The sequence below is a fragment of the Cyrtonyx montezumae genome, unplaced genomic scaffold (assembly GCF_038088225.1).
Source record: "Cyrtonyx montezumae isolate F1298 unplaced genomic scaffold, pur_monq_1.0 scaffold_7, whole genome shotgun sequence".
Taxonomy (NCBI): domain Eukaryota; kingdom Metazoa; phylum Chordata; class Aves; order Galliformes; family Odontophoridae; genus Cyrtonyx; species Cyrtonyx montezumae.
Window position 1 is genome coordinate 9,594,686 of NW_027072078.1, and position 19,384 is coordinate 9,614,069.

At 43.3% G+C, this 19,384-nt stretch overlaps 1 protein-coding gene across 4 annotated transcripts in view; it reads right to left on the bottom strand.

Annotated features, from left to right (window-relative positions):
- The window catches only part of ANKRD44 (ankyrin repeat domain 44), a 111,482-nt gene that overhangs the window by 70,514 nt on the left and 21,584 nt on the right, over positions 1 to 19,384 (bottom strand). The gene's annotated exons all lie outside the window — the stretch shown is intronic.

A 19,384-nucleotide genomic window follows, 5' to 3' on the forward strand; every position in this document is an offset into this window, starting at 1 on the left:
ATGAGATGTTCTCTCCGGCATGTACAGAAAAAAGTAATTACATCAGATATTGCCATATGCTTGCTGCTGACACAGATTAATGGTCATGCAATACACATTTAGAAACAGAACACTATGCAGATAATGAATTTCTGGACAATTACTAAACATTTTGTATCTTTTATACTGAATAAATATGCAATGAACGCAGTTAATTTTAACCACTCAAGAAACGAAATAATTATCACATTGTTTCGAGTCTATTATGCTATAATGAAACAGAATGCATAAATAAATAATCAGGCATACAGGAAAAGCAGTATGCCATATCTATTTCATTGACATCACTGCCACCAGAGGCAGGGAGCACTGCAGTGGCAGAGTTGCTCCGCCACACAGCCACGGGTGGGGACAAATTGCAAAGCTACCTGTTCCCTGATGGTAAGTGTGCGCTAGAAACAGGAGGTGCCCCTGTTCCAGCTGCTCCTCCCCACAGGCAGTGAACTCCCCCAAGGCAGTTGCCAGCCAGCCTGGGGGCTTGCTGCCCACCTCAGCAACCAACAGAGATAGCTGTGGTGCCATGTGATCACCAGAATTAAAAATAACCCTGCAAAATGGAAGCGTGGCTGGCTACTTGAACACAGAAAACCACAACAGCTCTCCAGGCTTTGAGGAATGTAACAATCTTGTAAACAAGTTATCCCAAATACCATTATTCCCATTCTTTTCCCCACAAAATTCATCATAATCACATCTGAAAAACCCACTTCTAAGTTGGTGGTGTCTATTTTGAAACATATTAATCCCTTATGTCCTTAAGAAAGATTCACACTGGAATTCCACTCTTGCCACACCTCTGACAGAAAAAGAACTAAAACAGCATATTTTACCACAGCTGCCTGATGTGCCTCATTGCACTATGGTCTTGTGTATTGCAGCTGTTTTTTGAAATAGGAAAAAAAACCATGCTGTTTCACTGGGACATTTACCACGCTTCCTTCCCAGCTCATGCCAGATCTGCCACACAGCGTTCCCCAAGAGATGCCAAGCCCAAAGCTCTGAGCCTGCACCATCCTCCCTTGTCAACCTCAAACATAGTGGAATTTAACTAAGAGTAAGATCTGCCCATTTCTGCATTACTCGGTACCAAAAGAAGTTGTTTCAGGCTATTCTCTCATCTTACAACTATTGGCACAATAGATCAAATTAGCATTGCCTAGACTGATCGTAAATCTCACACTAATGGCTAGGAAGAAACAGTGAATAAGAATGGTCACAACAAACATTTCCCTTTCGTGCGTGTTTACCCTAATAAAACAGATAGACAAGCACAGAACTCTCCAGCTTCAAGCTGAACAGCAACACAACCCAGTGACCAAGACATCGCCAGCATCTTGGATCAGCATCTGAACAACTCCTTTAGAAGTGTTTGAATAATGTAATGGGTAGCATTTTTCTCCTGACTGGGAGAAGGCAAAATACAGTACACTGTTAGATAGTTTGACCCTCCCATCTGCCAGCGGCCTGCATCAGACACTTGGCTTTACAGGGAACGCTTGGCCTGTTTGAATAGCATCAGCTACTTGACGTGGAAAGCTGACTGAGAATAACAATGCATGCTTTAGACCTACAACATATACGTAAGCCTCTCAGAATCAATTCTCATCCAACATATTACATTCAGCTGGTTGTATAAGAACCCAGTATTAATTCTACCTCTGAAGCTGGCTGCAACTCTCATGCCACTGATACACACAAGATAGGTGGCTTACATCCTTCCACAAAGGCCTTAATCCTTCAGCTCTTTTTTTCCCCCATGAGATTTACTTTTTAAAATTTCCTTAAATTGGGATCAATCACTGCTAACTGAAACAGTGAGAGACAGAGATGGCAGCAAGAGATCACAACCCGTACATGGGAATAAAACTGATAAAACCAGCTTAGGTTAATATGCATCAAGCCACTGCTGTGCAGCTGGCTCCAAGTGGCCATTTTTCCACTTAGTCACTTTGTAATTTGGCTTTGTTTTTACAGGCAGTTGTTTTAAAGTAAGAAGCATACTGCTGTTAAGGAATTTTTCACACCAATCGCCTTAAGACCTGTCAGCATGTGTATGATGCCTGGGCACATATAATGTCCTGATTAGGAAAAATATGTCAGAAGCATGTTACAGCAATGTTGCTGCAGCTGGGAGTCAGAGCTGAGAACGTGCATCTGCTGATCAGCACAGGGTAAAGGTGCTATTCTGTTTACCAGCCAACAGTGACAACCCAGAGCCTGAACAGTTAGGTGTGTGTTTATGATGGATGTCCAATGATCTGGACATATTAAACTCCTGATCTCCAATAATATCCATACCTGTGCATGAAAGACTTCACTTTTAAGCAACTTCCTTATTGACTCCTGAAGGGTAGATAACAAAGTTTCCTAGTTATCAGAGTACAATTTTTTTTTAAATAGCGTCTAAAACTTGTGACAGCATCATCAGTGGCTTCTTCCATTAGCATGAATATGTTCCTTAAGCATTCTTCAAGTTCAGAAGCTGGAAAGCACTCAAGTTGGAGAGAAAACAGAAAGTAAGCGTAGCACAGCTTATGTGTTGCTATTACTTTTAGAATTAAACAAGGGTACACATTTTGGAGTGATGAACACCTGTCTCATCAGCTCAGTTCTACAGAGCCTGCAAATTCTTAAACAGAATTTTAGCTGGAGGGTTCACATTTGTTTGTCTGAAAATATACACCATCAGCTAACACAAATAACTTTCCCCATTACTTCTCATCATCCTCCATACATCCAACAGACAGCACACAGAAAAGCAGACTGCACTCCCATATCCACAGCCCAAAGAGTATATGAAGCATTTTAATTACTGTCAGAGTGGCTGATGAAGCCTCCAGCTTCCTGAACCAGTTAGTACCGTGACATCTGTTAAGTATTTTGTCTTGACTCCAGGTACCCTGACTCACTAACAAGGACTTTTCAGGACTCATTTAGACAAATCCTCATTTTGACAGGAACTGGAGGCAGATAGGTCAACGGTAGGCCACTTCTATGTCTGTGTGATACAACTGTTCTTCACTCCTGTGAGTGAAAAGAAGTTAAATAGTTATACATTTACCCCGTACTTGCTCTAATGGCATTAAAGCACCTCACTGAACTGCGTGGATGTGTCACTCATCAGCTGGCAAAACAAGGCAGTGAGACACACAGCTGCACTCAGCCCAACCACAGCACACTGCACCTCCAGCCAGACAGAGATGGAGCTGATTCTATAATTAAACATGACCTCGATTAATCATTTAGTGAGCGATATGCAAACCAGAATAAACTTTGTTCCTTTTCCCATAAGCATGCTGCTTGCAAACCAGCACAACCAAAACCTTTAGCACTCCTGCCTCCCTGCAACCTCTCATTGCCTCCCTCTCCCCCCCCCCCTTCTCTGATCACCCTCTCCAAACCAATTCAAACGTGGCTGCTCTTTGCCTCATTTTTGTGTCACCGGAGTTGGAGTTTTTAGGATGATCCACACACTGCCCAGGAGTGAAAAGGAAAGGAGATCATAAAGAAATGGGGCAAAGTGTCATCATATATTGAGACAGCTGAAGCTGTCATAGAACATTTATTTAGCCAAGCTTTCATGACACTAAAAAAGGAAACGATTGAGACTACTTCTGCACATGCACTGCAGAATGGAGCCCACTATTTCTGTTCACACCACCTCTGATGTGCCAGCACGGGCAGTGTGAAGTAAGCCTCCTGGCAGGCCTCTTCCAGGCTGCTGCCTTGGCTCCAGCTCCTGGCTGCCTCCCATTTTTCATTACGACGTCTATCAGCTGCCCCAAGAATTGCTTATGTTTCCAGGTGAAAGAAAGGCTACATCCTGCTGTTCCTGGAATTCTGAAATTCTTCTGCACACAGAATACTCTGTGAGTGGACAATGTGCTGTTAAACTTATCAGTTAAAGCACCAAAATAACTCTTGGCATGTTAAATTTAGATCACTTCTAAAAAGGAAGAGAGCTTAGTAAAGTTTAATTGTGCTCGCTCAATGGCCTTTCCTTCATTCTCATAACTGAAGCTTGTTCATCGGCATCAGTGTGAGGATACTTTGGGTTGTTGTCTATTTTGTTGGGTTTTTAAAGTGTTTGTAGACCATACTGGAAAATTATTTAATAAGTACCATTTTGAAGTCACATTAATCAAATGGAGACAAAGACCAAGCATGCCACAGACTAGTTAAAATAAGAAAGCATTTTTTAAAGGAGACCAACATAAATATAGTAGCATAACATTTGTTACATTCACCAGCACTCATTTCCCATTTTAGCACAGAAAAGTCTGCCACAGACAGCCCAGCGAGACTGGTTTGAAGGTAACTGATATAATGGCACCCTAATTTTTTCTTGCCCTTTAGATTTAATTCCATCAAAGTATCTTGGGATTCTGTCTTGATACAAACTGCCTATTGTCTAACAGTTCACAAAATACTTGTCAATGACATCAATTAACAACAATCCTGTGCACAGGAGAATCCTCTGGGGAACAACCAGATTCATGCTGGCTGCAGCCTTCCCCCCACACACATAGACGTGCTCCACTCAGGGGCCCCACGTCCTCTGGAGAACGCTGACATCCTGCCTTCACCCCACTGTATCAGTAGCAACAGCAACAAAAAAATAAAGAAGAGTGAAACGGAAACGTTGCAAGCTTATCTCCTTCCAGCTCTGCAGCTATGAAACCACAAGTCACCCTCCTCCTTGGCGAGGTAAGCACAGCTCAGCACACCCACAGGTACAGCAATGCCTTCAGCACAGCCTAACCTGACTCCAGCAATGTGAGGGACTCCATTCACACCGTGAGTGCTGTGTCTGATACACATCAGCCTGCCTTGATACTCATCAGGAACTTTAATAAAAGCCTCTTCATTTTCTGATTTAGAGCACTGTAAAGTGACGTCTGACCCTGTAAGATCTTACTCAAAAAGATTAGGACATCTGCAGGATCTGTCTGTTTTATATCAACACACACACCCACCAAGAAGACAGCTATGAAGCAGAAGCACCTTAATAAATGTGCAGATACTTCTGAACTACAAGTGACTACAAGTGCGCCGGAGGCAGGAGCAGAATATGTAAGCACCACAACACATTACACAAACATCTGGGCTGAAGAGAGGCAAAGACACTGCTCCCTGTGGAAGAGAGCACTGAATGCCACTCAGCAAGAAATCCAGAGCTGAGAGAACATGAAGCTGCAGTTTGCAAAGTGAATGCAAGTGAACAATGTTACGAAAGAGGAAGAGACCTCAGAGTAAGGACAAAGCTTGCAAAACCCTTCCGTGCTTGGGCTGCAGCTGGAGGGAGGTAGCTGGTGTGGGGAAGCACATATTCAAGAAACCTGAAAACCAAAATGTTGTTCTTAGGAAAAATCCAAACAAATCACAGCTATCTAGCCTGCCCAGCAGAAAATTTAAAGGGAACGTGAGAACAACTTGCAACATGTAAAAGGCCGATAGTAAAATAAATTATCTGTTTTCCTTCAAGTCACACAGAACTCAAATGGCCACGTGTAAGTGGGACTGGCCCTGCTTCATTAAAGTCTCTGCAGGGTTATAATGTGTGAGCTGCAGAAGTTCACATCAAAAATAGATCTAATCCAGTGACAAGAGAAAGTCAATTATCTTTTTTTGCAGGCTACAGTAGGCAAGGGATTGAGCATATGAAAGTGAGAGAGCCCGAAGGAAGTTCACAGCACACTGACATAAATAGAGGCTGAACCCAAAAACAGTAAGCTACTGCAGAGCGCAGTTCCAAAAGAAAGCAAAGAACACAGGCAGCACAGCCTTCCAGCTGGGTATTACATCATGAAGGGGCAGCTAATTTAAATGGCATGCCACATGGTGCTAGGGATATTTCAGCTGAAATCGATAAAAATGTGTTTATCACAGAAGCTCAAGGGGAGGCAAATGTCTGGAGAGAACACACTGACAGACTGCACTCCCAAAAGACCTTCGGACCCCATTGGGTTCACTCATCAGGAGGTAATTACAGCTGTGGTTCTCTTCCCATGAGGTTCTGCTCACTCTGAGGTTCTGCTCAGGAAGGATGCGATTTGCAGCATGAACCCACAGGTTCCATATCTTGTCTTCTTGTGTTGAGGTGACTTCTTCCTGTGCTGCAGGTCACAACACAGTGCCCCCTGCAAGGCAGCTCACCCCACTGCACCCACACATCACCCCAGTTGCTCAGCTTGTACGCACTCCCAGCAAACCCCCGAACTAACTTTGTTCTGCTTAGCATGCATCAAACACAATTCGAAGAAATTAAACACAACTGTTTACATCTCCTGTTTTCTCCTGGAGGGTTGTGGAGCTCACTGTGCTCTTTAAGGAGACTGTCATCAGCTATCACCATTTCCATCAACTGGTGCAATCCTCTGCAGATTTTCATCTCCCGCATTCACCTTCTGCCCAGTTAGTATAAAATTCAAATTAAAAATGTTTGACTCCTGAGGCCAATTACAGCGTTGTTTCCACTAACAGCAGAGTAACAACTTGTGAGCACACAGCTCAGTCCACAACAATATTTTGTCTCTTCATCTGCTCTACAGAACAAGCACATGTTATACCTCTGTTTTGAATCTGGAACAGATTAGCTTGATTCAACATATTCTAACATCCTCATACTCATCATCAACCAAATTGCTGAAGCTGACAGGAAGAAAAGAATTAAGAATGCAAAAATCAACCTTTACTGATGAATGAAGCATGAGGTAGCCAGGCCAAACAAATGAAATGGAAACTGAAAATGCTTTCCAAATTGGCTGCAGTTCAGAAACCAGCTCAAGATCTGCCAAGCATGAAGGATCTGATGGTGACAGATCCAGCAGTTTCAAAATGACCCAAATTAAACTGCAGGTTCAGCTGGAGAGCTGCCCTCTGCCACCCCATACCTGGGGCTATAACCCTGAGCTCCCACCCAGCCAGCACTGCGCTGGTCCTGCAGCCTCTCACCTCCACAGGGATGTCCCGAGGAGGGCAGTAGGGATCTTCACTGGCCTCACGTATAAGCTTACTCAGACTTCTAAATTGGACATCCTGTAAAATGGAATAGGTCAAATGCGTAAAGCAGTAAGAGCAGAGTGAAACACTGGAAATCTTTCATCCCTTTCCATGTCATGGCAGCACACAGATCATGGAGGGGATACGTTTCTGATGTATCTAATGCCAGTTTCCAACCCCCAAAGCTGTTTGAGTCCTCAAAGCACATCAACATTTCTCACTTTAATATTCCTTATGTCTCTACTAAAGAAAAAAAACACAGCACACTGAGTGATATCAAACGTTTGAACAGAGTTCAGTAAACGAAGAGCAAGACATTTCTAATGGAGGGAATCTTAGAAAGATACTGCAGTGCCACTGTGCTACACTTCTGCTCTGCAGACAGTGCTGTCACTAGCTAACCCGCTGCTCTGACACAGTTTTCGAGAAAAGCCTCAGGAAATACTTCAGGCAGGTTTCTGTGAAGCAAGAAAAAATCAAACGCCATTTCTAAATGGCTGAGTCTGACTCCAGCAGCCCATCCTACCTGAGATGACAGAAGTGCCACATGGAACAGCTTGCCCTGGTAGGAGGCAGCAACTAAACATACGCCAGGCTCTTTGCAGTTTTGCTCTGGGGGGTACCTGACTCCAGCTTCGATCTGCTTGCAGTACGAATGGAGCAGAAGCTGATCACCCCGTGCTCCAAGCCTGCTGAGCAGTGCTTGACTGAGATAAAGGGGAAGCAATCACAGCCCAACATCCCTGTCAGCCTCCTGCCAGGCTCCACACAGGCTGGATGAGTGTGGCTATGCTCTGCCCTGACCCAGCCCATGTCCTGCACCATTCCATCCTCATGACCAGTTCTGGCCTTCTTACTGACCGAGTGCAGCTCCTCTCCCTCCTGCCCATTCAGATCCTGATGACCTTTGCTGCACAGCTTCCTGGAGGGTATGATAGTTGGGAGAATGACTGGCCTAGAGGGGAAGCATACTTGCTAACCATCACAAAATATCAAGCACCAAAGAGAAAAATGTTTAAAATACTGTGTTTGTCACCATTTTTCCAAGCATGAGAGTGAAGACAAATGGCCCAGCTATTCAAAACCAGCAGCTCTCTGATGACTCTCTGCAGCTTCCCTACTGGCTATGCTGGCAGCAATATGGGCTCTCCTTGCCACTGCAATGTCACTCAGAACAGATCTGTCTGTGCTAAGGAAGAAAAATAAAAGGAAGACTACCTGCCCGCTGCAACAAGTTAGCTGCCCAGTTAATTACTAGTGTTAATTTGCCTAGCAGCTCTCATGCTGTTATCAGGAAGCACAGCACAGTTTTTTTTTGCACATTCACAAAGAACTGTCACATACCTCAGCTTGAAAAGTTATGTGAAAGCAACAGGATGGCTTTATGAAAATTAGCACAATTGCTTCAGTTCAAACCACTCTATTTCACTGTCCAAAATACATAAATAAAAAAGTAAAATCTTAAGAATTATGCCCTGAATTACAAATCTCAAGTAACACCTGACCCTCACCATGGTGATGACTTCACACATCTATGTCAGGAGTTTATTTTGGATTCTCTAATTTGTGCTATTTTTACATGAAGGCGATAAGAAATATTCTTACGATCAGAAAATCGCTTCTCTCATTCACTTCTTATCATTTCTCACAAGCAGTGCTGCTTAAATACCATCCCAGGCACAACATGTAATTATGATGTCGTAGATATGTGGGTAGACAAGTCTATTTGCAGGATGGGAGGCACAAAATACCCAACACAGCACCTAAAATGGCCCAGGACTGGTTTTGTTCATTCACCCACAGCCCCGTGGCAGCACAAGGGATCCTGTTGTCTGGTCTCATGCCTCCAGCACCACCACATTTCCCTTCCAGGAAGGCTCAGACCCATCACCAGGCACCTGGCAACAGTTGCATTTTTCCTCCCAGTGATAGCACAGCACTCCGTGACAGTGGATCCCTGCTTTGCTGATTAAGGAACTGGCACAGAGAAGCACAGTGGAAAATTGTTTTAGGACCGATTCACCTTTCAAGTGTTTTCAATTTTTTTGCTTTCCATATCTGCAAAGTGCTTAAGATAATTCTCCAGTACTTTTTGTTGACTGACAGCATCATATAACTTCCTAAGTTAATTGGCACTTACAGAAGAATCGGTGAGAAGTTCTGTAAATGAACTCCCAGGCAAAAGAGCAAATGGAATGACAAGAAGCTAGAAAAAAGATCCTCCTCATCTCAGCTCCATCCAAAAAAGGAATTTATGTCAGCAGAACATCAGGCATTCCCAAGTTTATAGGGCATCACCATGTTGGGACTGTCATCTACAGGCCCACCACTAACCCCAAAAGACAAATGTCCAGCCCCTTGCTAGTGCTCACTCCCTGCCACCACTGTTCACCTTCACTCCATTCTGCATGAAAACATTCACTCAGTTGTGAGTGAGGCCTGAGGAAAGCAGATGGATGAGTGATTGCCCAATTTCTAGCACGCTGCTGTCCCGTGCCACGCCAAAACTTCAACCAACATCCCCAGCTGCACAGAAGGCAGTGACTAACACAATGCTAAGGGAAAGAGCACCTCCCACCCCTACTCCAAAGATGTCACCAAATGAAGCAGACGCTAAAAAGCCCTCAAGAAAAAAGCAAGCTGAGGAGTGGTAAAAATTAACACCAGGAACACAAAGCCCTTGAGACTTTTAGAGACTCTCAGGGACCCACTCATGCTTCAGTAAGATGCAATAAAAGCAAAATATAAATTTCAGTTTACTTCCTTACTCTGGCTTCACAGTATACGTATTTTCTCCCCCAGTTTTGTCTAATTTGCAATCTCATTTCCTGCCTCTCTTTTTCTTTGCTGTTCCCCCAGTGAGGCCATTTTTTTTCCTGCAGAAATGATTCATTTTTAATGGGCACCATCAGTCTTTGTACTGCCCTTGTGGAATGAACTTCTAACTGCTGTTTTTTCTGAATCATGTTTGATGAACAACATTTCTTTACCCTATCTGCTAAGGAAGTCTCCTTCTAAACCAGGCAGGAGGCAGCTGCCTCGCTTCAAAAAGCATGAATTATTACTGCCTTTTCAGTATTTTAATTACGTTTTATTTACTGTCAAATAATCTTTCAACATTAAAACTTGATGCCACATAAGTGTTCTGGAAATATATAACATTTACTGTTAATTTGTTGTTGTGTTGTTTTAGATAAGTTTTCCTTTTTAGGAAACCCTGAAATGTTTTTCTTATCCATCAGCATCTTCTGCTTTGCCTGAAGAACACGTGGTTGCAGTTCAGATTGTCTGTCTGCCCCTCAGCACTTGATGCAGAGTACACTGCCCACCACCCTAACCTGGAGACTTAGAGCAGCAGTCACACTCCACTGAGGCTGTTCTGGAAACCACCCTGCTTCAGCTTCAATGGACTTGAAAAAATTAACATTCTGTCTATTCACTGCCTTTGTTCTAAAGATCTGAACCACCTGCATGTTTCACTATTTCACTATTTTGTCTTCCTGTCCAGGGCAGGGATGAGCTGCATTAGGCTCCTGTGTTTCCAGGTTCCCAACCTGCATCTCTGTGCTCACAGGACCACCAGTACAAGGCACATGCCATGTCTGCTCCCGCTGGTCTTGGGACAAAACCCACCAGTAAGATGTTCAAGGAAACTGCAACAGCTCTGAAAACGTTCAGCAGAGAGGGAAGAATTCGTCATACTCGTGTGCCAGTTTGCCCACTGGAACTCTGCTACAGGGCAAAATATATGTATATATCCTCTCTTGCAAGGGTTGAAGCCAGTTAAAATTAGCATATGAGAAAAACTGCAGCAGAGTGCTTGCTGCACCCTGCACTAGAGTGCTGCTAAATCTTTGGACACCAACACAAAGATGAAGCGATTCCACTTTCCTCTCATAGTGTGGAAGCATTTTTGCCAGGAACATGAAATATGTTCAGTGACTGGGGTCCAAGAGAAAGCAGGTTTAAGACCTCTGCTTTTATAACAAATGTTCGAATAACATTTTGTTCATTTGATTGCCTTGAAAAATAAATAAACTGCCATAAATGGATGCAAACGATTTATAGATTTCTTGTAAACATTTCCTCAAGTACTCTGAGGAGAGAAAGCTCGAGGAGTCTGCTAACCTAGCACAGAGCTGTCTGAGCTCTGGGACAACGGCCCTCTTCCTGTCATTATCCTGGTTTCTTCAGCGTCAGTGTCTCGCTCTGCTTTTCTTGAGATTTCCTAAAAGGTCCAAGCGAAATAGGCTGGGGGAGGGAGGTGCAAAGAAAAGGAAAAGAAAGCAGACTGAGAGACCACATAGCAGCAGTACGGGTAAATGACATGATGCTGTGCTTCAGTTCAGCAAAGTGAAAACCCCAACCCACTAAACTTCAGTTTGAACAGGCTTTACAATTTAATCCCAAAGGGGAAACATCTAGTATCTGTACCGCATGGAAGTCGTCAAAAGGAAGAGACAAGTCAGAGTCAACCCTGAGTGTCAGCTGATGTTTCCTCCTCTGTTAAGACACAGATTCAGGACAAAATCAATCACATAAAAGGAACTTTCCTAAGCAGTGTATATTAATTTTCACAAAGTAGTTAGGAAGGCACAAAAGACACATAATAGGGCACCAAGCTTCTCCCTTTCTGAACATCAGTTTGCATCCAGTCTGTACTGATGATAGACAAGCCTGCCTCATCAGGCTTACCTGCTGATCTGGATCAGCATTTGTAACATTGAAAAGAATATTACTTCAGAGTGAACTCAACTACAAACAGCTTAATTTCTCAGAAAAGCATGATGTGGACAGTGAAACAAAGCTAAAATTGTTTCCACTTACTGTGACCAATGCAAATCACGTCCCTCAACGGGAAGCAAGCACCTTACATTTATATGCCCAAGATATGGCATGGTTCTCAGAAAATTCATCTCATTTTCAAGGAATCATGACTATGCTGTACACTACTGCAGTTCTCTTAGATAGCAGATTTGTCTAATCAGATTGTTCTGAAAGGAAACAACTAAACAAAGCAGCTGAGAAGACAGTCATAGGACAAGACCTGTATTCCAACAGAACCGACAGTTCTTACTCTGAGTAATGCTTGGCTCAATATTAAAAGTTTGCAAGAAGCTCAGGACAGCTTCTTACATTTGAATCGGCAAAGGGAGAGGGAAGATGACATTCCACTTTTAGTTCTGCTGATGCGACGGCCTAATAAACACTTCCTGGTGGAGACTAGCCTAGAAGGGTTTTCAAAATTTGTGTTATTTGTGGGGTTTTAATTTTAGTCTGCGTAGTTCACTGAACAACCTAAAGTACAGCAGAACTCAATCTGGTATAATTTGGTACAACTGGTACAATTTTGTCTATACTGGGAAGTAAAACAAAAAAGAGGAACGAAATCCAAATGCCTCGGCCTTGCAATGACACGTTAAGAAACGTTGCTGGTATAAGTGGGACGTTACATAAATATAATTCAGATGTGGATGCATGTCCTGTAAGCGTTTGCCCCAACCCATGGGAATGGTCTCAGTGCAGCTAAGCTTTACCCATTGGAAAAACTTTCACTTTTACCTTTCCAGAGCATGGCATTTCTCCTCAACAACTGACTGCTTCATAGCCCAGACCAGTGATTTACTGTTAGGTCAAGGGCAGCTCTTGTATTCTTTCCTGTTTTGTTTTGGTGCTTTTCAGGGCTGCAGGTGAATCCCTTGGAATAGCCAAGGCAGAGGAGCCATGCCCAGCAACAGCAGAGATATTGGAAGACGTGCAACAGAAGAATTACAGCAGCAGACATCTCTATCAGATGTACACACTTACTGAGCACCTTCTTGATACCAACGGATGCTGGTGTATAAGGCTGACAATCCCTTGGGTCTCACCCTGGTAACCCATCCATGGGCAGGTCAGTTGGAACTTCTCCCGGACTCATCCAGGACTGTGTCAGATAGTCACAGTCCTAGTTGTCCCTGCCAACTAGGTCTGTGAACACTCAAGCCAAGGCAGTGCTGGGATCCGAACCTAGAGCCAGAACCATCCCTGCAGGCTAGGTGGCAATCAGGCCACAGCCACCCTGGTTGTGAGGAGCAGCAGTGACTACTCTCATCACTCACCTCAGCCAGGGCAGTCCTGATGAAACCATCACAGGGCTGAAAAGCAGCAGTAATTCCCACTTATCTTGCAAAAGTAAAGGTAACACACACAACAATCTTTTTTGTTTGAAAGCAGCGGAAACTGTCATGAGATAGCACCATGCTAATTGCTTCATTTCAAGAGCCCTTTAGAGTAACAGACCGAAAGCGGGGGAGAGAGAGAGAGAGAGAGAGAGAGAGAGAGAATCATTAAGGGTTTCTAATTATTATTTTTTTAAACAAGAGCATCGCTCCAGGGCTGCTGAGGCCCCCGTGGTGCTGCAGCCCTCGGCCCACCGGCGAGGCTGCCCGGGGAAGCTGGCCTGCAGCCCAGCACTCACAGGCTGCCAGCTATCACAGAGCGCCGCTGGCACAGCTCCTGGAGTCAAGGAGCAAGGAGGAAAATTAACTCAGGTTTAATAAACACTGTAGGGTAAACATGATTTCACATAGACACCAGGCAGAAATGCTCAGTTTTTTCTTAAAGGCGCAGACAATGTCTAGGACGCAGCACGCAGATCTTGAAACAGCAGTCTCCTGGGCCTTCTCCTCATGTCTGCTAAAAGAAAGACCTCCCAAAGGGTGGCTTTCCCCCCGTTTCAAACACAGGATCTCATGGTCTCAGATGACACCAGAAGGAAACAAGAACAGGTAACAGCATCGTACAGAACACAAGTATCTGTTACAAGCCCAGAATAAAGGAGCACCCCTTGCATCAGATAACATTTCAGCTAAGACAAAAGCATCACTAGGGCAAGAGTGTTTCCAGAGTCTGGACCAAAACAGAACTACAGAGTATGTTAAAAAGACAAGCCTCAACCTCACAGATCACAAGGAAAACACATCTCCAAGATGCACCAACATAGAACCCTTTCTGCTGCTTTTGCATGTTTGGTGTCTAGATATTTTATCATTGCAAACTATCTGCAAATACACCAGGACAGTAAGAAAAAGGAAAATTCATACATGTAACCAGTAGGGAAAAGTATAAGGGTACACGGGACATTTAACTGTCATGTAGTTTCCAGAGAGTATACAGAACAATCTCTTCCAAATATAGAGCAAGAAACAATTAAAATGCAACATCTGAAGAAGCAGCAGTGTGAATGTTGGCCTACAGGCACGGCATTCTTCTATGCTTCGTCAGTCTATTGTATGAGAAGTTATTCCAGCTCTTGAACTATACCTGAAAATCATAAGCAATGTCCTTTTTCAGTGCAAGACAGAACCATTCTGTTCATGTGGCTGCTCCTCTCAGAAGACAGCAACATGAATGCCTTGGCTTCAGCACTTGGTCAATAGAAAATTCCCGCTGTCAATTACAAATCTGAAACAATCCTGTGCGAGCCTGAAGTTTCTCCCTAACACATCAGCAAGGTAACAAAAACGCATCCACTAGCTCCGATCACTTCCTCCAGAGCAGCGAGAGGAGCTACAGAAGATATCTTGGAGGAAGTTTTTGCTACCAGGTATCACAGAAAGCAGCTGAAAACACAAGATGCACAAACACAACTGTATAAAAAGGAAAGACGCATTTTAGCTTAGTACAAGATCTGGCAATCTCTGCTTTGGAGGGGCAGTGCAAGAGGCTGCCATCCAAGGCAGTCCCATTTAAAGCAAGACTAAATTCTGTAAACAAGGAGGGAATAAATCTCGTGAGTAACTGCGGGTTACAGACAAATGCCAGCACATTTCATGGGATAAGACAGCCAAAATTTATACAAATATAAGAGAGGTTAAATTCTTCATGAGGCAGAACAACAAGAGATAAAGGAGGCTCTGGGAAATGTTGTTCTTGCTTCCAAAACATCACAGACACAGTCAGGTTGAGGCAGAAAGGAACCAATATTCCTTCATAGCCGCAGAAGTCTGTAGCGAAGTCACAGCAAAACTGAGAGATAATGAAAATGCATGGCAGGTAGGAATTCTGTAAACAGCAGAGTCAGATTGTATAGCCTTTGCTGACAAAAATAAGACCCGTAGGCCTAAAGTAAATGAATGAATATGAGAAGGAAACAAGAAAAAAGGAACAAGCCGTGTGTCTCCCTGCAGCAGTGGAATTAATGCAGAAATACCAGAACCTCCCCTGGGGAGTTTCCCCTCTGCACACGCTTCCCTATTACTTTGCAGCAGCCACATTTCAGCATCGAGTCGGGGAAAAAGCAGGAGGGCTCTGTCCCAGCTCATAGTCCAATTAACACATGGCAATTCAATAGACCGCAAATCTGCATTCCTACAAATTTCCAGGAATATCCAGAGCGACAGAATGACAGGTCAACATTCCCATAAACTTTCCCAACAAAAAGAAAACAGTTGCCTCATCAGCTTTGGCCAATACGAGAGATAAACAAGGTTCCTCAATTTAGACCCCAAACCAAATGCAGTCTGCTTCTTTTATCAAAGTAGGCAGATCAGTTCTCCACAGTGACAGAGACACAAAAACATGACTGGCATAAACAAGCGACAACACTTATTTTGAAAAGATAGGTGACAGAAGGCCAAAGATTGATCAGATTGGCGATGGAAACTTACCAACCCATGCAGCAGCTCCTACACCCTGTTAGTGGCACAGCTCATCAGCAATATGACAATGGCTTTTTGCCATTAGGAAGCAAAGCCCATCTTCTCATGAACAGAAAAGCTGGCACTGAGGAGGTCTTACTGGGCAGCCTATGAGCAGGACACAGCTAAGGGAAAAAGAGGTTCTCCAAGAGTACTGCTGCAGACCACTGCTCTCCTGCCCTCTGTACTGTCAAACACACGTTACAGAAATTACGTTTATTTTTTGTTTGCCACCTCTTTCTGAAAGAAGAACCCAACCATGTAATGGTTGAGACAGGATGCTATTATTATCTACAGGAAAAGCATAAGATATTCATCTCAGATGCAGGATAAACAGCAAATGGGGACAGGAGAAGGGATGACCGCACTGCTGCACTGCCAAGTGGCAGAGAGCTTCCAAACACCAAAGCTCCTGGTGTTTGTCCCCTTCTACAGGCAGGCAAAGCAAGGCCAGGCCAGGGCATGCTGAGAGGTCACTGCGGGATAGAGCTAAAAGCCAAGCTCAACACAGGGCAAAGGCCCTGCAGGCAGCAGGCTCCTTCACACAGCACTTCCACAATGTAGAGATAAGCACAGGAAATAATTAGTTTTCTTTGCATAAAAAGAGGAAAAGGAAAAATGTTTGCCATTCCACAAGCAACAGATGTCAGCCACACCATGCTCATGTGATTGCAGCTACACAGGACAGAAAGAAGCACTGTGTGCTCAGACACATCCCAGCCTGGAGGCAAAGTAATTGCCTACAGAAGAGCAGGGCTGTCACAGACACGGACACTATCCTTTCCCTCCCCTAGGGCAACCACTGGGACCCCAATTGGGGTTGGGGAACTTCTAAGGGCAGACAGCAGTGGGGGGCTGCCATCCCAGCCACCTCCCCTGCCTGCCCTCCCCAGCAGCAGATCCTCTTCAGAGGAAAGAGAGAAGCATGTCCTGTTCAACAGCTGCTCAAATACTCCCAAAATGAGCTTCTGAAATACACAGGCACAAATGCAAATGCATACCTAACAGCAACCATCCCCCTTCCTTTTCCTTTATTTTTCTTCCTTCTTTCTTTTTTTAAAAAGTTTGCATTTTCAGTACTATTCTCATGTCCATTTGCTGGAGGACACCAGAATGGTGAGAACCTACAGGAGAAGCTCCTGTGCTGCTTTGTATTTAAGTATAGCAGGCACCACAGCAATCCCATTTGTGCCAAGGTGATACAATCCTTAGGTGATTTAATCAACTGCTTGTATTTAATTGTCTGCTTCCTTTCATAAGAAAGAAAACGCTGTCACTTTCTCTACAAAATGATATGAAGAAGTTAGAAACAACTACATTCACACTGATTTTCATGCAGGAACAACTAGATAGAATATTATCCTAAAGAAAAATAAAGTCACTGAGAAAGACCCTTGCTAAATGTTTCAAGTTTCTTCCATTTAAATGCACTAAAAAGTAAGAAAATTCCTGTAGAAATACAAGGTAACTTGCTATTTTTGAGGGAGAATTTGGAGGCCTGTTGTGAAAAAGCACCAAATCACAGGGAGGAGCGACATGTTAGTGTCAGGTAAGAATTCAAGCATTGGGAATATGGGTATTCAGGAGTAGATGCAGCTGAAGCTTACTGAGCAACTGAACAAAGTGTTCGAGATAAACAAAACACGCCAATGTTCAGTGTCAGGTTTGGGAGCAGCTCCATCACTTCGCTACTCTTGAAAACAGCAATAGGAAAGATGCACTCATTTATAAGTGTTTCACCACCACTTCTTACATGACAGCGCATAACCACTTCTCTAAGGAATTGACTTTGGACCTGGGACAACATTGAATGTGTTACAGCAAGGGTTTTCTTCTGAACATCTTCATGTTGCTTCCTGCCAGCATGGCTTGGCTGGCATGAAGGAAGGATAAGCTGCAAAACAGCAGTGTGTACTGCAGTTATCCATTTGCCTTTAAAATCCTGGCTTCTTCTAAACATCTTGGCTGGAGGAGGGAGGTGACCAATCGTCACATCAAGGGAGTGGTAGGAGGAGGAGGATGGGAATTTCCATTACCAACAACATGTTAGGTAATTTCACCCCTCCAAAAATAATCCAGCACTGAAAAATGGGAAAACGATGCTATATTAGTATGTAAGAAAAGAAAGATCATGATTTTAATGTGTCAAATTATAAGAGCGACATTTGCATTACTTCTGGGCAAATACAATCCTAAACCTGCACGGACACCATCAGCTCTGAAGAAGTTCAGCTCCTTAGGTCCTTACAAATGACCCCTGTATTTCAGCCCAGCTCCATCATCAGTTCCAATCTGAGATTTCTTCAATCACTCAAACAGATATTCACAAATATTTTCATATATTATAAGCACTCACCTTCCATCTGAACTACAGAAATGGATCAGGAAAAGATAAACAAGAGTTCTCCAAATAAATTTTTGCACAGGTAGATGTCCTATTAAAAACTTCACAGCTCTAAGGAGACTTAGATGAAATAAATTATTTGACTCAAAGCTAAGCCTACCATAGAATATTAAAGGGTGAGAGACACTGTCCCGTTCACCAAGAAACTACAATTAGAAAGGAAAGTCGGGCAATCTTTGTAGTAGCCAACAGCTGCTGCATGAATCTTCGTCCTAATTCAGGCAGGTGAAAACCTATTGCTTGTTTTGCCAGCTAGAGTAGGTTAACAATCACTATTTTGAGGATTATGTTACAGATAAAGTAGTCTACTTCTGAAAGCTTAAGCATTTTCCAAGTGCACTGAGCCCTGCTACTACATCACTCTTCCATAAATCTTTGCTCTGTTTTCCTTTAGAAATCAAAATAATATGAGAATTTCAATCTCTGTCTCACTTTTGGTATAGACCCGTGAAGGACAAAGAGCTGCTGTTAGGTTTCAAATTTTGAATTGAGTAACTGGCAGGGCGAATTCCAGCTCAGCACACAAGTAAGCAGGGAATACAAAAGAAATGCTTGCAAAATTCCTCAGCAGAGCTGGCATGAAAAGAAATGTCTCCACCAACCAAAAAAAGAGAATTAAGCGAGATGTAACTTGATTATACACAGCAAAAAAAGCAAGGGTGTTTCCTCCACCTAGAACATCAGGCGTGCTGATAAACAGCAAGCAGTGGCAAGTAGCCAAAAAATGCACCACAAAAAACAAGAGTATTTTTCACTATTGAAAGACAACAGTGAAATGAGCTGGTCTACAGGAACCGAGCTGGGAAGACATTTTTTTTACAGAAGCATACTTGCAGATTTTTAGGTTTGTAATTTCAAAGATGTACACACGAAAAGGTTAATGTTCTACTGTTTTTTCTCCTCAGAGGTCATGAAGGAGGCAAAAATAAAGCACTCTTTGATTCTATCACAGCCTACACTGAGATGCTATTCAGCAGTATGAAGCTGTCAGGAGAAAGACCAACTTTTTAAGGAAATCCCAAAGCTAGGAACTTGTCTTCTATGAACTCTTCATGTAACAGATCTCTATTTCACATTTTTCAAGATAAAATCTTCACAACAAAAGAACTCATTACTCTTTAAAGCTTGTAAGTGCCTGAATTCCTGTGTTAAACAACCCGTATTAATCACTTTCCTAAGTCAAAGCTAGAAAAGCATATTTTAAGAAAATGCATCTTTGTAGCCCTTGCAGATGAATGTGCTTGTGTCTAGTTTTCCC